A 19,233-nucleotide genomic window follows, 5' to 3' on the forward strand; every position below is an offset into this window, starting at 1 on the left:
TGAAAAGTAGGAAATATATTCCCTGTAGGCGTAGCAATGGAGTATGTGACAGTTTTTAAAGTCTCCCGATCCATCCGATGATATAACATTGCATACGCTTCATTTGAATTTCTTTTTGAGAATTAAAATTTCAAAACAATCTTTGTTTGCCGCCCACAATAACAGTCAGCTAACGCTATTATTAAAATTTCTTCTGACGATTTTAGAATAATGGTGAAACGAAACTATGTATTATTTTATGTTAAAATAATGACAGATAAATTTTTACTTCTTTTACTAAAATACATAATCAGTTAAATTCGAAACACTCGATCTTGCGAAATATAAATTATATTTAATCATGCATTTTTTTATTTGAATGCACTTTTCGCAATGTGGACATAAAATGCACATGCATTAAATTTCAACGATAAATAGTAATGAGCGAATTTTCTGACTCTTCTCAAAAATACAAACTTTTATTGCTAACAGATGTTTTATTTTTATCTTTTAAACGACGGTGTATTAAGATTTTGCTGCGTATGCATTTCACAAATAAGAATTAGTTAGGATTAAATAAAGAACAATTCTTTTTATGATGTTTATGATGAGTCAAATAGTTTTAAAAGCACCACAAAGGATTTGTAGAATGGAGAAGATAAGGAGGGGAAAAAAGCGGAAAATAAAGCTAGAAATGTAGAGATACTCCATTTATGAATGCTGAAAGAACATGGGAAACATCTTTTAGAATCGCAATCAAATGCTACGGCTCGGCGTCTGTTTCTGCAGTTCAGAAAGAAAATGAAAAGGAATTGCGCCTATCTCATCTCCGCTAACTGCAATTGCAACAGCATCATTTGTTCAAAACTTTCTGTTTGTGGAAAGCAAATGTTGCGATTGCTTAAATGTGCTGGGAAGATAAAACGGAAATGAGGAAAACAATTTGCAGAAAATTTTAAATTGGTTTAGAGCATTGTAAAAGCAACTGCAGAACAAATAAAACATAGAAGCTCGCATTTGGAAAATGATATTTACTTTAACGAATTTCCTACGCCATCTGCAGGCGCTGAGGGGAAACATGAATCAGTGCACTTTCTAGAACTGAAATGAAATACTTTAGCAGCTCGTATCTGCCTTCCTTTCTGTTAATTCCATGCAATCGTTTAGAATACTTACTTTTTAAAAGAGCCGCAGTATATCGCTTTAGGATGTTGCCCCCTTTGATCGAAATAATAATAATAGAAATAATAACTAACAGTGGAATGGGACAAATATAACAACATTTAGTTTATTATTAATAACTTGGAGCATGGAAAATGTATTTTTTTAACAAAGCGGGAAGGGTTGTTTAACAAAAGAATTTTTTTAAATTTTATTTTACTCTTTAGATATTTATTAAAATATGCATAAACAGTAACTATAATAACGCAAAGAAAAATTCATACTTATATTTATTTTTTGTTTGAAATCTAAAGATTGGTATCTGCAAGAAATTTCTGTTGGGAACAATGTGTAATATAAATGTTTTGACAGCTAAATTTTAAATTTTCAGTCTGACATTTGTTTCAAATAATTGCAATTATTTCAAAATTAACCACTGAGTAATGTGCTTTCCATTTAAACTAAAAGTAAACAAATTAAGAAAATATTTAAAGTGGCACAAAATTTGAGAATAAATAAGAGCGAGCTATTTTGTTTCTTTTATTTATTAAATTTTTGTTCAACATATAAAAAATGCATATATTTCTGTGTTTACAATTATAAACTCCTTTATTTCATCTACAACTATAGTATCTGACCTTTGCTAACATACAATGTAACTAGTTTTACTTAAAAGTCTAAATTGCGACTTTTCGCAAAGACTCGAAGAATTCAACAGGAGGAAGGTCGTAAAAGACCCTCTTATTGAACACAACAGTTTACAGACGACACGGACTCACATGCTTACATTGGCCTTCGAATACTTGTGATTAACTTAAAACATAATGTAATAACTCAATTCAAAGATAAATAGTAGTGCAGGACTACACAATTGGATTTAGCCTGGCAGACTGACTAACCTACACTGGCGAGAATAATTTTGGCGGCAAAAATGCGAAGCCGAGATTCAAAGTTCAACAGAGGTGAAATTAATAAGGTGCGTTTCCAATAGCAAAAACACGCTCTAACTAAATCTTTTGGTTTAAATACACTCTCGTTCCCCCACACTGATTAACAACTTGGCAAGGAAACACAAGGAAAATAAGAAAAGATTAACATATTAAAATAACTATTAGTAAAATATTAGGCCCCTACACAACTTTCAGCTACATCACTTGATATGGTTTTGATTTTGATAAACTTGAGCTTGGAATGATTATATACAGTTATCTTTGGAGACAAATTCCTCGAACTGACTAGCTATCTTCATCTAGAATTGTAAATATGCATTGGACAATCTGCATTTTTCTTATACTTATTTATTTGTAAATTCCAAAAAAAAATGTTCACATATAAATACACTTCCAAGCAAAGTAATTATTCTTAATTTTGCAAAAATTCGTTACTGAAATTATTTCGACAGGTACAAAAATAAGTTAAAAAAATCTTTGATTAATATTTATTCAAAAAAAAAAAAAAAAAAAAAAAACTTTAACAATCCCTTTTGACGACAGCTAAATTATAAATCCTTTCAGATTCTTCTTTGTTAGAAGACATTGTTCAAATAGTTAGTTTATTGTTTAGTTTTCATTTTATTCTTATTCTTCATCCCCGTCGAGAGTAACTTTTCAGTAGTTAATGATGAATGAGTAAAGCGCAATATTATTTTGATAAATTAGGAAGTTTTTATTTTTAACCGCGTTTCTTTTCCAAAACTTCCAAAAAAGTTACGAAGGTCTACATGTTTTACACTTCCTTTCACCTTAATAGATGCAATCTCTATTAAATCCTTTATAGCCGTTGTCTTCGAAAACAATGAGAAGTTTCCATGCGAGTTTAATTGTGAAGCAGAAACCGTTCGATTTCTACATCTAAAATTTCAGAATCACTATGTTTCAATACAAATACCTTGAAATTTATTCGTTTGTAAATACTGAGATATACTGACAATATTTGTTCTTTCTCAACATAAAAAGAACAAATACATTGCTTTAAAGTTTATCCATGCTTAATTTTGGAATTTCATTATGATAGAAATTTATGTTAGAATGGCTTTTACGCTCAGCATCTCGATGCACATTTTTATTTCTCTTACTTAACGATTGTCTTCTGTATTTACCTTTGTCGCTAGTGCTATTAGTAAAGATTTCGAAAAATAGTGATTCATTATTTCATCGCACACATAAATATTCGAGTATATATATGCAAAATCCATTGAATTCGCTATTAGCGACAGTGGTTTTTTTTCTTTATCTTCTTTACCAGAATTACGATCCCAAATGGTTTCTCGAGAACTGTGTAAAATTTTAAATTGCCTTGTATTACAAGGATCACTCTATTCATAACATAAGCAATATTTTATATAAATTTCGGAATTTCGAATGATATTGTAGAGACATTAGGTATTTTGGAAGCAGAAGAGATGAAAAATGAGCAATGTCCTCGCCAGGACGCGAACCACGGACCTCTCGAAAACGCATCGAACGTGCTGACCACTACACTATGAAGGCATGCTAAGAAGGCGGGAGAAATACATTATATGCTCCCCCTTTTAAAGGGCGACTGAGGATTAGGGGACCCAATCACCAAATCCTGGAGTTGGAGAATCATCATCAACCAAGCGTTTTTAGTTCGAGCGCCAATTATAGAGACTTAAGGTATTTTGGAAGCAGAAGAGATGAAAAATGAGCAATGCCTTCGTCGAGATCTCTCGAAAGCGCGTCAAGCGTGCTGACCACTACACTACGAAGGCGGGAGAATATAACATTTTAGCCGATTAATAAATAACGAGTGAGAACCACTTGAGAAACAGCTCCTATAAAACAATGATGCAGATTAGCACCAAAGTGTAAATACAAAAGGTACTTATTCACCATTTGATTCTGTAAATTCCTTTAGTGTTTTAGTTCTTTTAAAACTGTCGCTATTAAATTTATAATGATTTTGCGCGTTTTAGGAAAGACTCTTTTTAGTTATATTTCGAAAGATCGCTGAATTGTGTTTCTTTGAAGAAACGTTAAAATACACAATTTTATGATTCTTTGAGTAGCTTTAGCTCATATATTTCAAAATAACGGTTACCTCACAAATAATAAGCTAGGAACAAAATCTAGCCTTTTATAACCGTTTATGAAAAGAAAGCTTTTTTAGAGAAGTGCAGTCAAATATGACACCTAGATGGAGTTAATAAAAGTCTCTTTTTCTCTATAATGATTTGAAAACGTGTTTCTGTTTGTAAAAAGAAATAGTCCAAACTCTCCATCTTCCTTATGTACAACCATAAGAGGGAAGATCATTTAGAAGACAGAAACTATTTTTGCAGTCTGCAAAAGAGCAATCAATGCTTTTTGCCAGTTAAATTTGAGGAAAAAAGACTTCCTAATACTTTCTCGATAATTCTTTATATAAGGCTGTAGTTTAAAAAGGAGTTCCTAAAGAAAAAAATGTTTTAAAGTTTTCTGCAAGGTTTCTAATGAAGTTTTATGAATTTTTTTTTTTTTTTTTTTTTTTTTTATCAAAACATTTACACATAGAAAGAACGCAAATGCTTTGCTTGTAGAGACATGATGATTTTTTGGGGGGAAGCAGTAAAGATGAAACATGAGCAACGTCTTCGCCGGGAATCGAACCACGGACCTCTGGAATACGCGTCCAGGGTGCAGACCAGGAAGCCATGTCAAGAAGGCGGGAGAAATACTTTATATGCTTAGCTGCAAGAATTTAGCAGGAATAAGAATGATTAGAATTACTAACACCAAAGAACATTCTAATTATTATTACTGCTTAAATTTATTTTAACAATTTTGAGCAATTTTGTGCTTACATAAATGTTTTCATTATTAATAGTAATAAATTATGAATTTCGTGTAAACGTTATTGCTTATAACTGTTTAATTGTCATTAGTCTTAAGTTAAGTTACGGGCGATAAAGTCTTAATGAAAGGATTTACAGCTGACAAAATTCGTTATATTCGAATTAAGTTAATAATTTAACTTAATAGTTATAAATAATTTTTTTATGTACCTCTCTCTATATATAAATATAGATACTTATTTTTGGCAATTAATTGTAATTAATTATCTATCATCGCGTCAGGGAATTATTTCACACTTATGAACTTCTTTAAGATTTAAATTCAGATTTTATAAATTGATCAGAAAATTTAAAACTGGAATAAAGATTTTCTTCAGAAATGCGAAATGACGAAAGGCGATTCTCATGAAGTATTGACGGTTGTTCGCAGATATCGCAATTCCCTGTGACAAGTGTGGATCTTTCTATGGAATCAACAATGATTCTACTGTTTTAATTCTTTAATTAAGCATTTTAATTACCAATTCCAGTTTAATTTTAATTATAAATTCCAATTTTTAATTTCTTCAATAGTACACATTAACTATTTAAATTTCACTTAGCATTTCCTAGTAGTTTAATTTTCATTTATATATTCTCTATTAAATTAAATTTTTAATCTTTGCAGCGATACAGCACGGTTTTATTTTTTAAGTTTTTTCAAATAAATTTTGAAATTCACTATAGTTTTTCCTGTAATTATTTACAAATTTTCTATTCATATTTTCTTTCTTTCTTATTTTCAAATTTTTATTCATATTTATAATATATATATATATATATATTATATATATATATATTTATAATATATAAATATACTTAACCGTTTTGTAAAAGTTCAGCGCAGTAGCAATTTATCATCAACATTCTGAAATCTGTTAGGATATGTTTTATCTCAATCTTTAATGTCTGAACACCACTTTTCCACTGAATGGAAAAAAAAAATCATTTCCAGCATTCGTTTGGGAAGAGCAAGCAATAAAAGTTGCAAAGAAATTATTAAGATAAAAAGGTAATGGTTGTAATTTTTTGGAATGCTTTTCGCATTGGTAGTGCTTATCGCTCCCATGCTGGTTAAATGTTTGCAGCTACGAAAAACAGATATATTCTTTTCTCCTCAAAGTAAATACGTCGAATTTTAAATGTATTTTTTAGAAAACAAGATCTAGGAAATATAATTGGAAGAAATCTGTTAGGAATGCTTCTAGAAGGAAAGCGATGAGTCTGGGAAGACTTCCAACAGTACAATGCAATTTTAATGAACCTTTTCAAATTATTTGCATAATTTAAAATGTATCCCATATTTGTATTCAGGGTCTTGAAAATATAAAATAACTTTCTAAAATGCTGAAATAGGCTTTGTTCTGTATAAATTATGATGTGCTTCATGAAGAACAGATTATGCATTCTAATAATCTTTGGAATTTGATATTTAGTTTTCATTGAGCATTAAAAAAGCTTAAATACAAATAATAATTCCCGTCTATTCAGAAAGATAATGAGTATGACTCATGTATATTTTAGTCTTGTCCACATTATTATTTCCTTTTGCTATTTTACTCGTATTTATAGAATTAGATGTGTCATTTATAAAGAAAGATAATGCATATGACGCAGCAATAGTCTACTCTTACTCACATTATTATTTTCCTATGGTATATTCTTCTTGTTTAAAGAAACAAATGTGTCATTTATTTAGAAAGATAATATGCATGACCCAGTTACATTTTATTCTTATTTTATTCTTGGTAGTAATGCTTTTGCTATTTTATTTTTGTTGATGAAATAAGATGTGTCATTTATAAGACAAATAATGTATATGATTTAGATATACAGAGTGTCTCAATATCGTGTTTGAGAATTTTTAGGAGGTGTACAGACGTGGAATCATATAGAAATACAGAATCTGAAATGCCTTTCTGCCGATGCGCGCATGTTTCGAGAATTTTTGCTGGCAATCGTCATTTCGCACAAGGACGCAGAGCTAGTAGGAAGAATAATTAAACGAAAGCGGAGTCAGCCGACATGCATTTGGCATATGCGGCTGTAGATAGTAGTGGGCCATCTGCATAGCGCTTGTACGGGGAACGTTGTCCTATAAGGCGCATATCCAGACATAATTTCTTTGCAAGTATCAGAGGTTAGCTGAAACAGGATGCTTTGAAAGAGTTGCCGTGAATCGTGCTCAATTCATGGCAGCTCTTTGGCAGCTTCGGACATCGAGAATATGCTACATCAGATACAAGGACTCCAACTTTGAACGTGAAGTGTAGCGCACGCAGTAGGACTTTCTTGGTTCTAGCGTCTGGAGGATTCTGAGAGAAAACGAAATGCATCCGTAGTGCGTGTAGCGTATACATGCTCTTCAAACGGGCGATTATGCACCTCGTATTGCTTTTGGACAATGGTATCTTGAAAAGTGTGTTGCAGATTCCCGTTTCCGTGCTAGTGTGTTGTTCACCGACAAAGCATCCTTCAAATCGGCGCTCATAACGCAAACCTCTGGGCGGTAGGCAGTCCTTATGCAACACGACGTCTTGCAGCGCAGAGTTGGTTTTCCGTTAATTTTTGGTGGCGGCATTGTCGGAGATGACATCATTGACTTTACTTGTTGCCTTTTCGTCTAACCGGTTGCAACTACTTGATCTTTCTGCAACAAGCCATGCCATAACCTTTAGATTGCGAACAGACTTCTGCATCGATGCGACAGACGATGTGTTTCCAACACGATGCGGCCCCTGTCCATTTCAGACATAACGTTCGTAACTACCTACATGTCAGAATTGGCCAATAGTGGATCAGATGTCGTGGTCTGCTGCGTCGGTCTGCTTGACCACGAAACCTACTATATCTTGATTTCTTTTTATGGGGGTATACGAAGACACTGGTTTATGACAACCCCTTAGACGCCGTCGAAAAGCTGGTTGCACGAATCACAGTAGCTTTCGGGAAAATTCGAGAAATGCTTAGAGCTCAGTTTAACATAGATACATCACTGTGGTGTTACAGCTCTGTATATATATATATATGTGTGTGTGTGTGTGTGTGTGTGTGTAATATAAAAAAATATGTAAATCAGCTTTATAATTTAACTTAGTAGCTTTTAATTCCTCCGTTTGAATTCGATTATTTCCTCTTTATTCTAAGAAAAATAGTAATAACAGTTCTAGACTGCGTCATTTCTCGATAAATCTGTAGCACATGGATCGCGAAACGCTGCTGACGTAGTTAATTTGAAATCTATGAAAACAAAAACCTTTCTAACTTAAACCAAAACCTTTCTTAATAAACTGCCATATTGGATAAATGCGCAATTCACTTCTACCTTTGTTGCCGCTTTGATACTGCTTCGCTATGCTCTCTTCCTATCGAAATAGTATCAAAAATGTAAATTTTCTGGAAACAGGCAGGATTAGAGTGCCATTTAAATTGTGATCACAAGTGTCAATTGAAATAAAAATTAATATTTAATATTATTCGGCTGCTAAGTTTTTCTAATCACTACGGGTTCAACATTTTAACATTTTACGCAAACAAAACTCTCCCCTTCAATATGGATACACGTTCTAAACTATCAACACTCTAAGCCATCAAACTTTCTACGTTTTTTTTTTCTTTTTTTTTTTTTTCTTTTTTTTTTTCTTTTACTCTATTAACATTGCAACTACTTTTTTTCCATTTGTTGTTTATTACACCCCCCACACACACCCGCAAAGCAGATTTAGGGTTACCATAAAATGGACAGGCGGGGTTGCCAGGGTTGGCTAGAAATCTCCCATTTGGCGACAAATCGGCGATATGCCATGGACGGATGGAAAACCTTCTGAAACGACTTCTTACCGATTTAGCCCAGAATATTCTTGAACACAAGCCGAAAGCTATATAAATCCAGCTGGTGCGCAGTCAGAGTACCTCGTCGAGGGCAACATAGGTGTGTCTCTTCTAGTTAGTCCGTGCGAAGATGATCGAGTTGACAGCCGGCCAGCGAGTGCCGAGTGAATCGAAGAGTCCCTTAGTGTATCCCGGTTAGTGCATCGTCGAGAGAGTGTGTTAAGCTCCATGAACGACTGAACCGAATAGTCGGGAGCCTGTGCTCTGTGTGTCGTCGAGTGCGTAGAAAGTTGTAGCGTGGAGAGTCTCGAGAGTACGTGGAGTTTCAAGAACAACCGAGTAGAGTCGGGAGCTGTACTCTGATGCTTTGCAGTGAAGCTGTCTCCACCGTTATTGCCCGATAGTGTGAAGGCTGTTTCGCTGAGTTTCAGCATGTTTAAAGTAGATCTTTGAGAACTGTAAAAAGTGACTTTGGAGCTGTCCTGATTAATATTGGCTAAATAAAGTGTGTTTCGCTACTTCATCAAGATTTGTCGTTATTCACTCCAAATCCACACGAACCCCGTACGAACGAGAAGGAAGAAAATAACGTAGTAACTGGTGTCAGAAAAGAAAAACGCAACAATATATATTTTTCTTTTAATTTTTTTAAGGATTTTTTTTTGATTGGGCTATTGATTGTTAAAATGTTATTGGCTTTTACATTTATTAAATGCTTTGTTGCATTTATTAGATTATTTGTTTGAAATTTATTAACTATGAATTTCAAAATTTCTGTCTTTGTGAAACATCAGTTATAAATTTCGTACTTTATATAAATACACGCATAAATATAGATATATAATGTAATATAATAAAATTATTTAGATTCTTGATCTGTAAAAAAGAAGCTTCCTGTCATGAACGATTTTCGTATAATCATATCTAAGCGAAGACAGATAGAGTGGCGTTGTAAATACCTGATTTAGAACATTTTCATTTTTGAAGAAATAATCAGTAGCAGTGAATGCAGCTAGGAAGAAAACCACTCAGACAGCAAATGTGATGATTACGATATGTTTAAAATGAAATCTCCGTTCAGAATAATTTTGATTTACTTTAAGTTTACTTTGAATGACTAATTAAATAATTTTAGATGAACTTTTTTAGATAAGTGCCGGTGTCATTGGCTGTCTACGAAAAAATATATGACATGGATTTATTTTGAAATGACGCATTTCACAGCAATTTATTACAAACACATTCAACTTTTAGGATGGAAGGGAACATAACAAAATTAAAATGCAGGGGTAACGGACTGTTGCACAAAGTTAAAATTTTCCTCTACATATTTTTAGCTTCTATGTATATACATATTAGTGATGATTATTAAATTATTGATTTGTTATTATTTATTAATTTATAAAACATTCTAAACAAAGTGTTCTAGTGTACAAAAAAAGCCGAGCCTTCAGTTCCAATAAAGAAACTGTACCACTTTATTCAGTAAATTACTTCTCTTTATTCCACACTCATCTGTAACCATAAAAATCGTAATCCTTAATCCGATTAAAGCATTTTTAATTTCTTTCTTTAAGTAAACGAGGAATTTAAAATACATTAGAAACGCTCATATGCTTATAAAATTATAAAAATTTTGATTTACTGCCTCATGATTACTGCCACAGCAAAATGTTTGTTTGATTACATGGCATGATTGTGTTTTTACCGCGCAGCGGTTTCCCATAAAAGTGAAATAATTTTTTTCTAACTAAATATTAAAAATAGGTTTTCATATTGAATTTAGGAAAACAAAACACGCCTATATTAAATTCTAAAATATATACAAATGAAGCAAATGCTAAAATAGGGAATTAGAAAATACAAAACAAAAATATAGATTTAAAAAAAAATAAAGTAAAATTATATTTGTTAACAAAATCATTTTATGGAATTCTGACTTCATGAAGTAAAAAGGATAGAGAATATTTAATAACACATGCAAAAAGAGATGTATTAGCAATGTTAAATCCACGCGTTTCTTTAAAAAAGTTTCGTATTTCAAATGTTTCGCTCAAATCTAAATTTGTTTGCCAAAAACTTATGAAAATATTTCTTTGTAAAATTTCTATTTCATTTTAATTAATAAATGAAAGAACGATGGGGAATATAGCGTTACATATTATTTATTTGAAAAAAAATCCATATTTTGACGTAAAAAAATATTTAATTTTCAATTAAGTAAATCTGTAATAACCTCTTATAAATCATTTGGTTTTTTTAATGCTTAGAATAAATCATTATTAATGATTCTCATTATTTAATTCCTTGAAAACTGTATTAATTATGTAACATCTAACAATCTTTATTTTTCAAACCATTACATTGTACAAAGAAAAAAAAATGCTTTACTGAGGTTACTAAATAGTCTATAATTCTGTTGGAAATTTAAGGTTTGATTTGATTAATTATTACAGCTCTAATTGATAAAGTATTAAGAATAATTCCCAAAACTGATGATTTATTAAAATTCCAAAATCAGTTAAAGAATGACAAATTTATCCTACTCTATGAATACTCAGCGAAAATAAGTATTTTCATCGAATAGAAATACAGCTTATGTGTATGTCAGAAATTGTTTGATTAAATTAATTTAAACTCTTTCTCAAAAGCTGTACTTGAAAATGAAGCTTTTAGTTTATTGCATATGTATATCAAAAAGAAAGTCAAGCAAAAATAAAAATACCTTTAAATGGATTTAGTTATTTTCTTTTCCTATGACCGTCAAATGCAGTTTTTACACGACGAGAAATACTGAGCAAACATTTGAAATTTGTGAATATATATATATATAGCAGTTGAATGAAAATTTAGACCATTTCCTCAGATGAAAATTGGAAACCTCTTATTTCTTTTTTCATTTTTACAGAAGGCCCACCAGAGGCGAGCGGTAAAGCCGCTGAACACTCGTAGTGCGGTCCGAGGTTCGAATCCCGCAAAGAGGCTGGCTGCATGGGCGTTTTTGTGGTTTTCTCCATGTGTAACATGTATACGAGCCAGTTTTCCTTAGAAAGTCCTCCACGAAGGCATCCCTCCCCTTAGGCAGATAGCCCTAGTGTGCTTTGCCATAATTAAATGCACCAACACACCACCATTTTCACAGAAGAGCTATTCCTAAAAATGTTATCAATTCTTGAATTAAAGATAAAAATTTATAAATGCATTCAATCTGGTATTTGGGAAAGAAAGTGTTTAGCAATTTTTTCCTCCTTACCGAGGACTTCTGTTGCGTCATTGAAAGCAAGTCCGTTTAGCAATAAGAAGTTCCAGAGTTCGTATAGTCTGAAAAAAAGGGAGACAATTTTTTTCCGTTCAACTGGGCGGATTGGCTAAATTTAATTTGCGTTTTTCATGTATCGAAAACGCGACTTAGGATGATTTTAGATTCATACATAGCACTACAGTAACACAGGCATTCGGACACAAAATCGAACTTTTTCTGAATAGAATGTTTCACATTTCGATTCTACAACTCAAATTATACCTAACTATTAAATTTTCAAAAATTTGGTGAGAAACACACCTAGAAAAATGAAAATTTATTTTGGTGTACTTTTCAGCTTACGCCAAGAAAATTTGCTCGGCGCAATTCTTAACTTATGGCAATCTATTTTCCTTTCCCTTTCATTGTGCACGAGCGGAAAAAAAAAGGTACATCGTTCATTCTTTCAAAAAATTTAAACTCTAAGGTAAAACACATTTGGCGTTATTATCGTTTATAACAAATATACCAAATTTCAAATCGCGTCAATATATAAATTCGAATATTTTTAACAAAACGCTACTTTTTTTTGAAGGCATACCTAGAAATAATTTTATTTAAAGGTGAAGGCAAGAATTTTATGTGGTATAATACAAAACATTTTTACGAAACGTTTATAAAAATGCTAAAAAGTAAACGTTTGTAAAATAAATCATAAAATTTCTGTGATTTTTATTCGGATTGAACTTAAATTTCGAGTTATGGTAGAAGGAATCATGCATGTTTAATAAAAAGAAAGGTATTAATAAATATATACGAAATTCAGTTAATATTGACCACCTAAAATTTTGAGAGCTAAAATTTTAAGAATTACTCGTGCAATTTTTACAAAACTTGGTGCATTGGCATAGTTTGAGCTATAGAATTGAAATACGGAAAAAAGCAGTATGTCATTTTAGAGAAACTTCGGTATTCGATTTTGTGTCAAAATAGCTATGTTTGAGAAATCCTATATGTTAATCTAATACATAGCATAAGTCGGGCCTTTCGAGAAACGAAAAGCACAAGTTAAATTGTTAAATTTCGTCCTAGCAGAACGGAAAATATAGAACTGTCGCCTTTTTTTTTTTTTTTTTTTTTTTTTTTTTTGAGAATGTACAACCGAAACTTTAATCTTTTGGAGGACAAAAGGGCCGAGATGGAATTTCATTTGAACGACTACACTCACTCGAAACGGCCCAGTTTGCAATGTTATTTTCTCCCCCCCAGTGCAGTAGCAGGTGCACTTTCCCTAAGTGCATTGTAACAGTTTATTGTAGACGGCTCATCCTAGAAGGCTAATGAAAGCTTTAGAAAGCAAAAAGAATACCATCTGAAACCGTCACACCTCCTTATGTGTATTGGACGGAGAGAAGAGGAAACGGACTGGACAGGTAATGGAGGGGGACAGGCGTTTCGGTGCATACAGATTAGCAAAGGCTTCGGTTTTCTAAGGGCTGAGAAACTTTAAACACGACTGCAAGAGTATAGGAGACATAGGCAGTAACCCAAAATTTCGGTTTTCGGAGTAGGAAGATTAGTTGTTCGCACAAGCAACAATGTTTGTGGGAACAACAGAGCTGCCTTGTTGTTTAAAATACAGTAATCTCTGGCATTAAACATTATAAGAAGAGGGTTACTGAACACCTAGTCACATCTTAAATGAAACAGGTTCCACGCATTTATTACAACGCCGACACATTACAAAAGCCGACGTCTAGAGAACTGTTACGAATCGTGGTTTGAGATAAATATATGAAATGGCCAATTTGTTAATGTTGTTTTCGGTTTATCCTTTTAATTTTTACAGGTGTTTAGAAAGTTTTGATGGGTTATGTTATTCTTTTGTGATCATAATAGTTAATTTTTGAAATGCTTATTTACTTCCTTATATAAAATCTTATCCGTGCTTTTAATTTTCCTTCGCTTCTTACTGCTACTATAATTAATTTGCCTTTTTATTAAAACCTCAGTTACTTAAAGCCATCTAATATGGAACCCAATTTTTTTTTAAACAATAAAATGCCTACAGTTCAACTGACGATCCAATTTCTGTATTTTCCCTTACCCACAAGCGGGCATGCTGGTTCCAGTGCACTCTCGATTAAATAAACGTTTCTTTCTCAAAGCACGCCTACTTCGCTCTAGCTGCTGAGATCGATTGTAGTGGCGTCCAAGCAAAAAATTTAATTGGGAATTAGGTACACTTCATATTCTTTGGTCCAAGATCCCCCCTCTTTGCGCTTCCGAAATTTTTCGCAGTGGTTTGATTCGAAGTGTTGTGTTTGATCGTTTTGACCCCAACACGCCTATTAGTAGTAATAATTTATTTACGACAGTATGAAAAGTGGAAGAAATATCGCGTAATTTATCGTACAAGGAAGAAATGTTGTAACAATTATTAGATGTATATACTGGCGAGGAATCTATTGAAGAAAATGAGGATGGAAGCAATCACTAATTTTTAGTTCGAATGGTACTGACTCAATGACATAGATTCTGAAAAGAAAAATGAGAGAATGACATAAATTGTTTTATTGGTGAAAATATATATACCAGAAATAGAAAAAATAGATGGAGTCTTCGTCCAGCGAAAAAGTCCAAAAATATGAAAATTAGCTACGCCGAATTTACAAAAAAATTTTTGTGTTTGGAATGGTGGAACATTCAACATTTTGTTAAATATGCTGCTAAGAATAGATACGGAGTGAAGGTGTACCTATTTTTTATGCTATTATATTATTTTTCTATTAATATAATATTTTACTATTCCATTAAGAATTTGTTTTCGTAAAATCGCTTGGAGAAATTAAAAATTTTAATTCGCATATTCTTCAAGTTTGATCATAAAAATTATTATTGGCCACACTAGCACATTACAAAAGCCGACGTCTGGAGAACTGTTACGAATCGTGGTTTGAGATAAATATATGAAATGGCCAATTTGTTAATGTTGTTTTCGGTTTATCCTTTTAATTTTTACAGGTCTTTAGAAAGTTTTGATGGGTTTGACTTTTCTTGAAGATTTGCAATTTTTTCCGAAGCATATGAGCTAGGTCTTTTGCTCACACTCGTGTAACCCAAATAAATGTGTGTACTCTCAGGTTGAAATCTTTCTCTAGAACAGTGAACAAAAAGAGAAAAAAGGCATTGCAAGCTTTTCTTTTTTCATTGCATTCTTATTTATGAATGTTCTGGAATCCGTAAACAAGTACGATGCTGATGGATAATGTATTGTAAGAATGCTGATGTTACAAGTTATTTAGGGCTAACTGCAGTAATCTCATGAATGCTAGAAATTCTGATTTGTAAAACATATACATAGACTGTCAAACAGCAAGAATAAGCAATTAGGCATAGCGCAGTATGTACTAAATGAATTGAATCAGAAAGATGATTAAAAGGGCACAAGGGTATTAATGTCGACGTACAATATAGATTGAAAGCAAAAGTAGGCACTGGAGACAGGTTCTGGAGAGACTAATGAAAATTTAGTATCTTCTCAAACTAATTAAAATCTAAGTGGAACGTCTAGCAATTCATTTGAAGAAGCACTGGAAGTTTTCTTCAACTTCCATTACTTGGACGATTCAAATCTGTATTGCGCGGTAACATTTCTGGAGCCTCACGAGAGGATTTCCCAAAAGTACACGTACACACTTGTTTCAAGCACCTACGTAAATCTAAGTTTTGTGGCAGCTCCTGTATGACATGTATGTATGTTACCGTCAATAAACTACAGATGCGGCCCCTATTGGACGCTGGGAGGGTGTGGCTCAACTGGCAGTTGCGAGTACCGGACGATATCCGATTTGTGATAAAAGGCCGTTCTGGTGGGTGGCCCTGCATTCAGCTGTTTTCAGATGAATTGCAAAATTTCTTCCTCTAAGTTAGACATTTGCATGCTGTCTGATTTCCACTTAAATTGCATTCTGGTAGGGATCATAAAAGAAAAAGAAGTAACAGGAAGGAATCAGCATAAAAATAGCGTATTATTTAAAATATACCTAACAGCGTGATAGAAGGAACTCGAAACTTCCCTCATGAAATTAGATTCCTGCTCGTATTGATATAGCACAAAGGAAGAAAACCAAAAACATGTTCATAGAGAAAATTGATTTCGTGCCATATTCATATAAAGGAGACGATGAAAAATATCTTATCGGCTTTTATTTATTTATTAATGAATCGATGCTGTGATCTATTCGGAAATGCACTAAAATTATCGAATAATATGAGTACCCGATGATTCGGGAAAATGTATAGGCATGTAGTCGTTGTATTTTAGCCTCAAATCATACATCAAGGAAATATTTAGGATATATTGTATGCGGATTACACTTGTATCTCAAACAGTGATAAGCAGAAGGCAGTTCGTACTCATAATGAAGAATGACGAATACGGAGTTTAACAATACTTCAGTGCTTAGATAGAGGAAATAAAAGTTTTGCCTATAATTTAAAATCTGAAATGAATCAAAAAAACATAATCTTTTGTCAAATGCATCACTTACAATAAATATGCTGAGGATCTCTTTATATTCAAGTTTTGGTAATTTACGTTTTACAAAGTTTACATTCAGAAACAATTTTTGAAATATTTTGAGGTGATATAATTTATGTAATGTAATAAGAACACAGAAGTTTCGAATTCTATATCAGGAAGTATGTAAAATCATAAGAATCGTGTAGAAAATGTTTCTCTTCTTGTATGTCAGTTAATACTACTATTTTTACATTATTTTGCAATTTTTCACTAAAATCTACTATTGAAAGATACCAACTTAAACCGAACATTCATCGATTATAATGGAAATTGTTAAAATTCGTACAATCTTTTCAAAAATGCGTTTTTGAATAGTTTTCAGAAAGGACAACTCGTTCTATTCTACTAGGGACATTTTCATGTATTTCCACTATTAAATAAATCCTATATATTTTGCGTTTGAAACCCGTTGAATTAAACAAATAGTATTACTAATTTCTGCAATAAAATTTTAAGTCAGTTCTCCTTTCCAGCTTTTATTAACAAATAATTTAACGCACAAATTTATAATTAAGTTCCAAGTTTGTATTGTACTTCCTTAAATTCAAATTTTAATCTTACTACAGCCAGCTGAGAGTCCGGTAAATTAAACATCTGAAATATGACATCATGCTTACTGCTGAAGTAACCGGAGAAGGAAGGTTGTTAATGACTACGTGAAATAGCGTAGAGACAAGCACTGACCCTTAGAGAATTTGCTTGACTGTCTCAATTGACTGGAAAGGATTTCTGAAACTTGTATATTAAGCTTCCAGTTCTTGAGATAATTAGTTAAGCTCTGGTTTAGAACTTAAGGAATTAAATTCAAATAAACTTTCTAAAGATCGTATGTGATGAAATTTCAAATATTTCATTTCCAATGAAAGATTCAAATGCATACTAATCAAGAAGAATATAAGCACAATCTCTGGCAGCTATTTATGGGCCTGCAATCGAAAAATGTATAAATGAAATTCTGGGAATGTAAAATAGTGAATAATAAATAAATCGTGTAATATATGTCTCGTACATTACCCCAAAATTTTGATATATATTCGCCAATAGTTTCCTTCATTTTCGGGATTCGATATAGTTGCGATAAGTTCGATGATAAACGGGATATTGGAAACTAATAATTAAAGCAACAAAATTATAAAATACGGTTTTGAATTAGAAATTTAATCAAATTAAATCATAGACTGACTTTGGTTTTACAAGAAACCTCTATGCGCTCCGAAAAAAAAAAATGAAAAAGAACTTTTAACTTCTAATGCAGCAAAAATATGCTGCGTGACAGGTTGTTGTTGTTCTCGTGTCCATATTACTCGGAACTATGGTTACCACAGCCTATTCCAAAAAATGGTTAGCCTTCTTATTTTCCACCTTAAAATTGACAGAGAGCACCCCTGGGGTGGTCCAGGGTCTCCCATTCCTCTTTCTTTTCACCAAACCACACGAGAGAACTTTTGGTTTGCCGCATATTTAGAGTGGCTCCCATGCCGCATGGATATTATGCGTTTACAAACATCCATGTCTTCTCCGTGATTCGAAACTGGGCCCTTCGGTACCGCAGTAAGCTTCCTTAACCACTATACCGTCTGGGCGACCTGCGCGACAGGTCCAAGGATTATTTACGGAAGAACTACGGTTTGACCATAATGCGTATTTTAAATAGGCAGAATAGAGTAATTAAATAATGGTAAAAATAAGTAATTGCATAGCGCCATATATCGGAGAGATACAGAAAACCAGTGTGCTTCGAAATGTATATATTTAAGTCATACATACAGGGTGATCATAAAAACGTTTCCTATATATGAACCTCTAGCGGCCTGTCCTCTCAACCAACTGAAATGAAATTTCAGATATTGTTATTTGAATTCATGCGCGACTGCAGTAATTTAAAACAATAGAGCTCTTACGATTACAGTGAAAAAATTTCGAGTATACTTTTTTTTTTGTTTTTGCGGAAGTTGGTCAGCGCACTAAAAAAAAGTGAGTGGCGACACCAATTTTCAGCGAGTACTACGTACCATCTCCCGTAACTTTGAAGTTTCGTGAGTCGATTTCCTCTACCTTACTCCGAAGGATTTCTGGTTTGGGGATTACTTGAAATGTAAGGTGTACATATCAGTTCAGTTTAAGGCGTACACATTCCTCCTGCGCCGCATGCATTGCGGGAAATTGCGAAGGTGCATGTTCGCGAAGGTGGGTACGTTAAAAACTCGTAATTCCAAAGCAAGTGTTCTTTTCTCGTCTTGTTTTGTATTGTCATTTTTTCTTTACAATGTCTGCAAATTTTGTTCGCCGGCTGGTTTCGTCGTACGTGTATCGTTCCAACACCATTTATGGTTTTTCAATGAGTAAGTGGATGTTGCCTTTCGAAAATTCGGGCATACTTTCAGTGTAACTATGAGAGCTCTGTTGTTTTAAATCATCACAATGTCAAGTGCATAGCTTCTAATAACGAATGTCATTTCGATTGGTTGAGCAGATAGGCCGCAAGGGGCTCATATATCGGGGAAAGTGTTTTAGGAGCACCGTGCATGTATCGGATAACTAAAAAAATTGGGTTGATTTTCAATAATGTTCACTGCGAATGATATACCATTTCTATGCAAAGGT

General features: G+C 32.9%; 1 protein-coding gene across 2 annotated transcripts in view; it reads right to left on the reverse strand.

Moving 5' to 3' along the window:
* The window catches only part of LOC118191885 (kin of IRRE-like protein 3), a 769,953-nt gene that overhangs the window by 308,004 nt on the left and 442,716 nt on the right, over positions 1-19,233 (reverse strand). The gene's annotated exons all lie outside the window — the stretch shown is intronic.

Source organism: Stegodyphus dumicola, chromosome 10 (genome assembly GCF_044657685.1).
Source record: "Stegodyphus dumicola isolate Sdum_Otavi_A_Nest chromosome 10, ASM4465768v1".
NCBI classification, from domain to species: Eukaryota; Metazoa; Arthropoda; class Arachnida; order Araneae; family Eresidae; genus Stegodyphus; species Stegodyphus dumicola.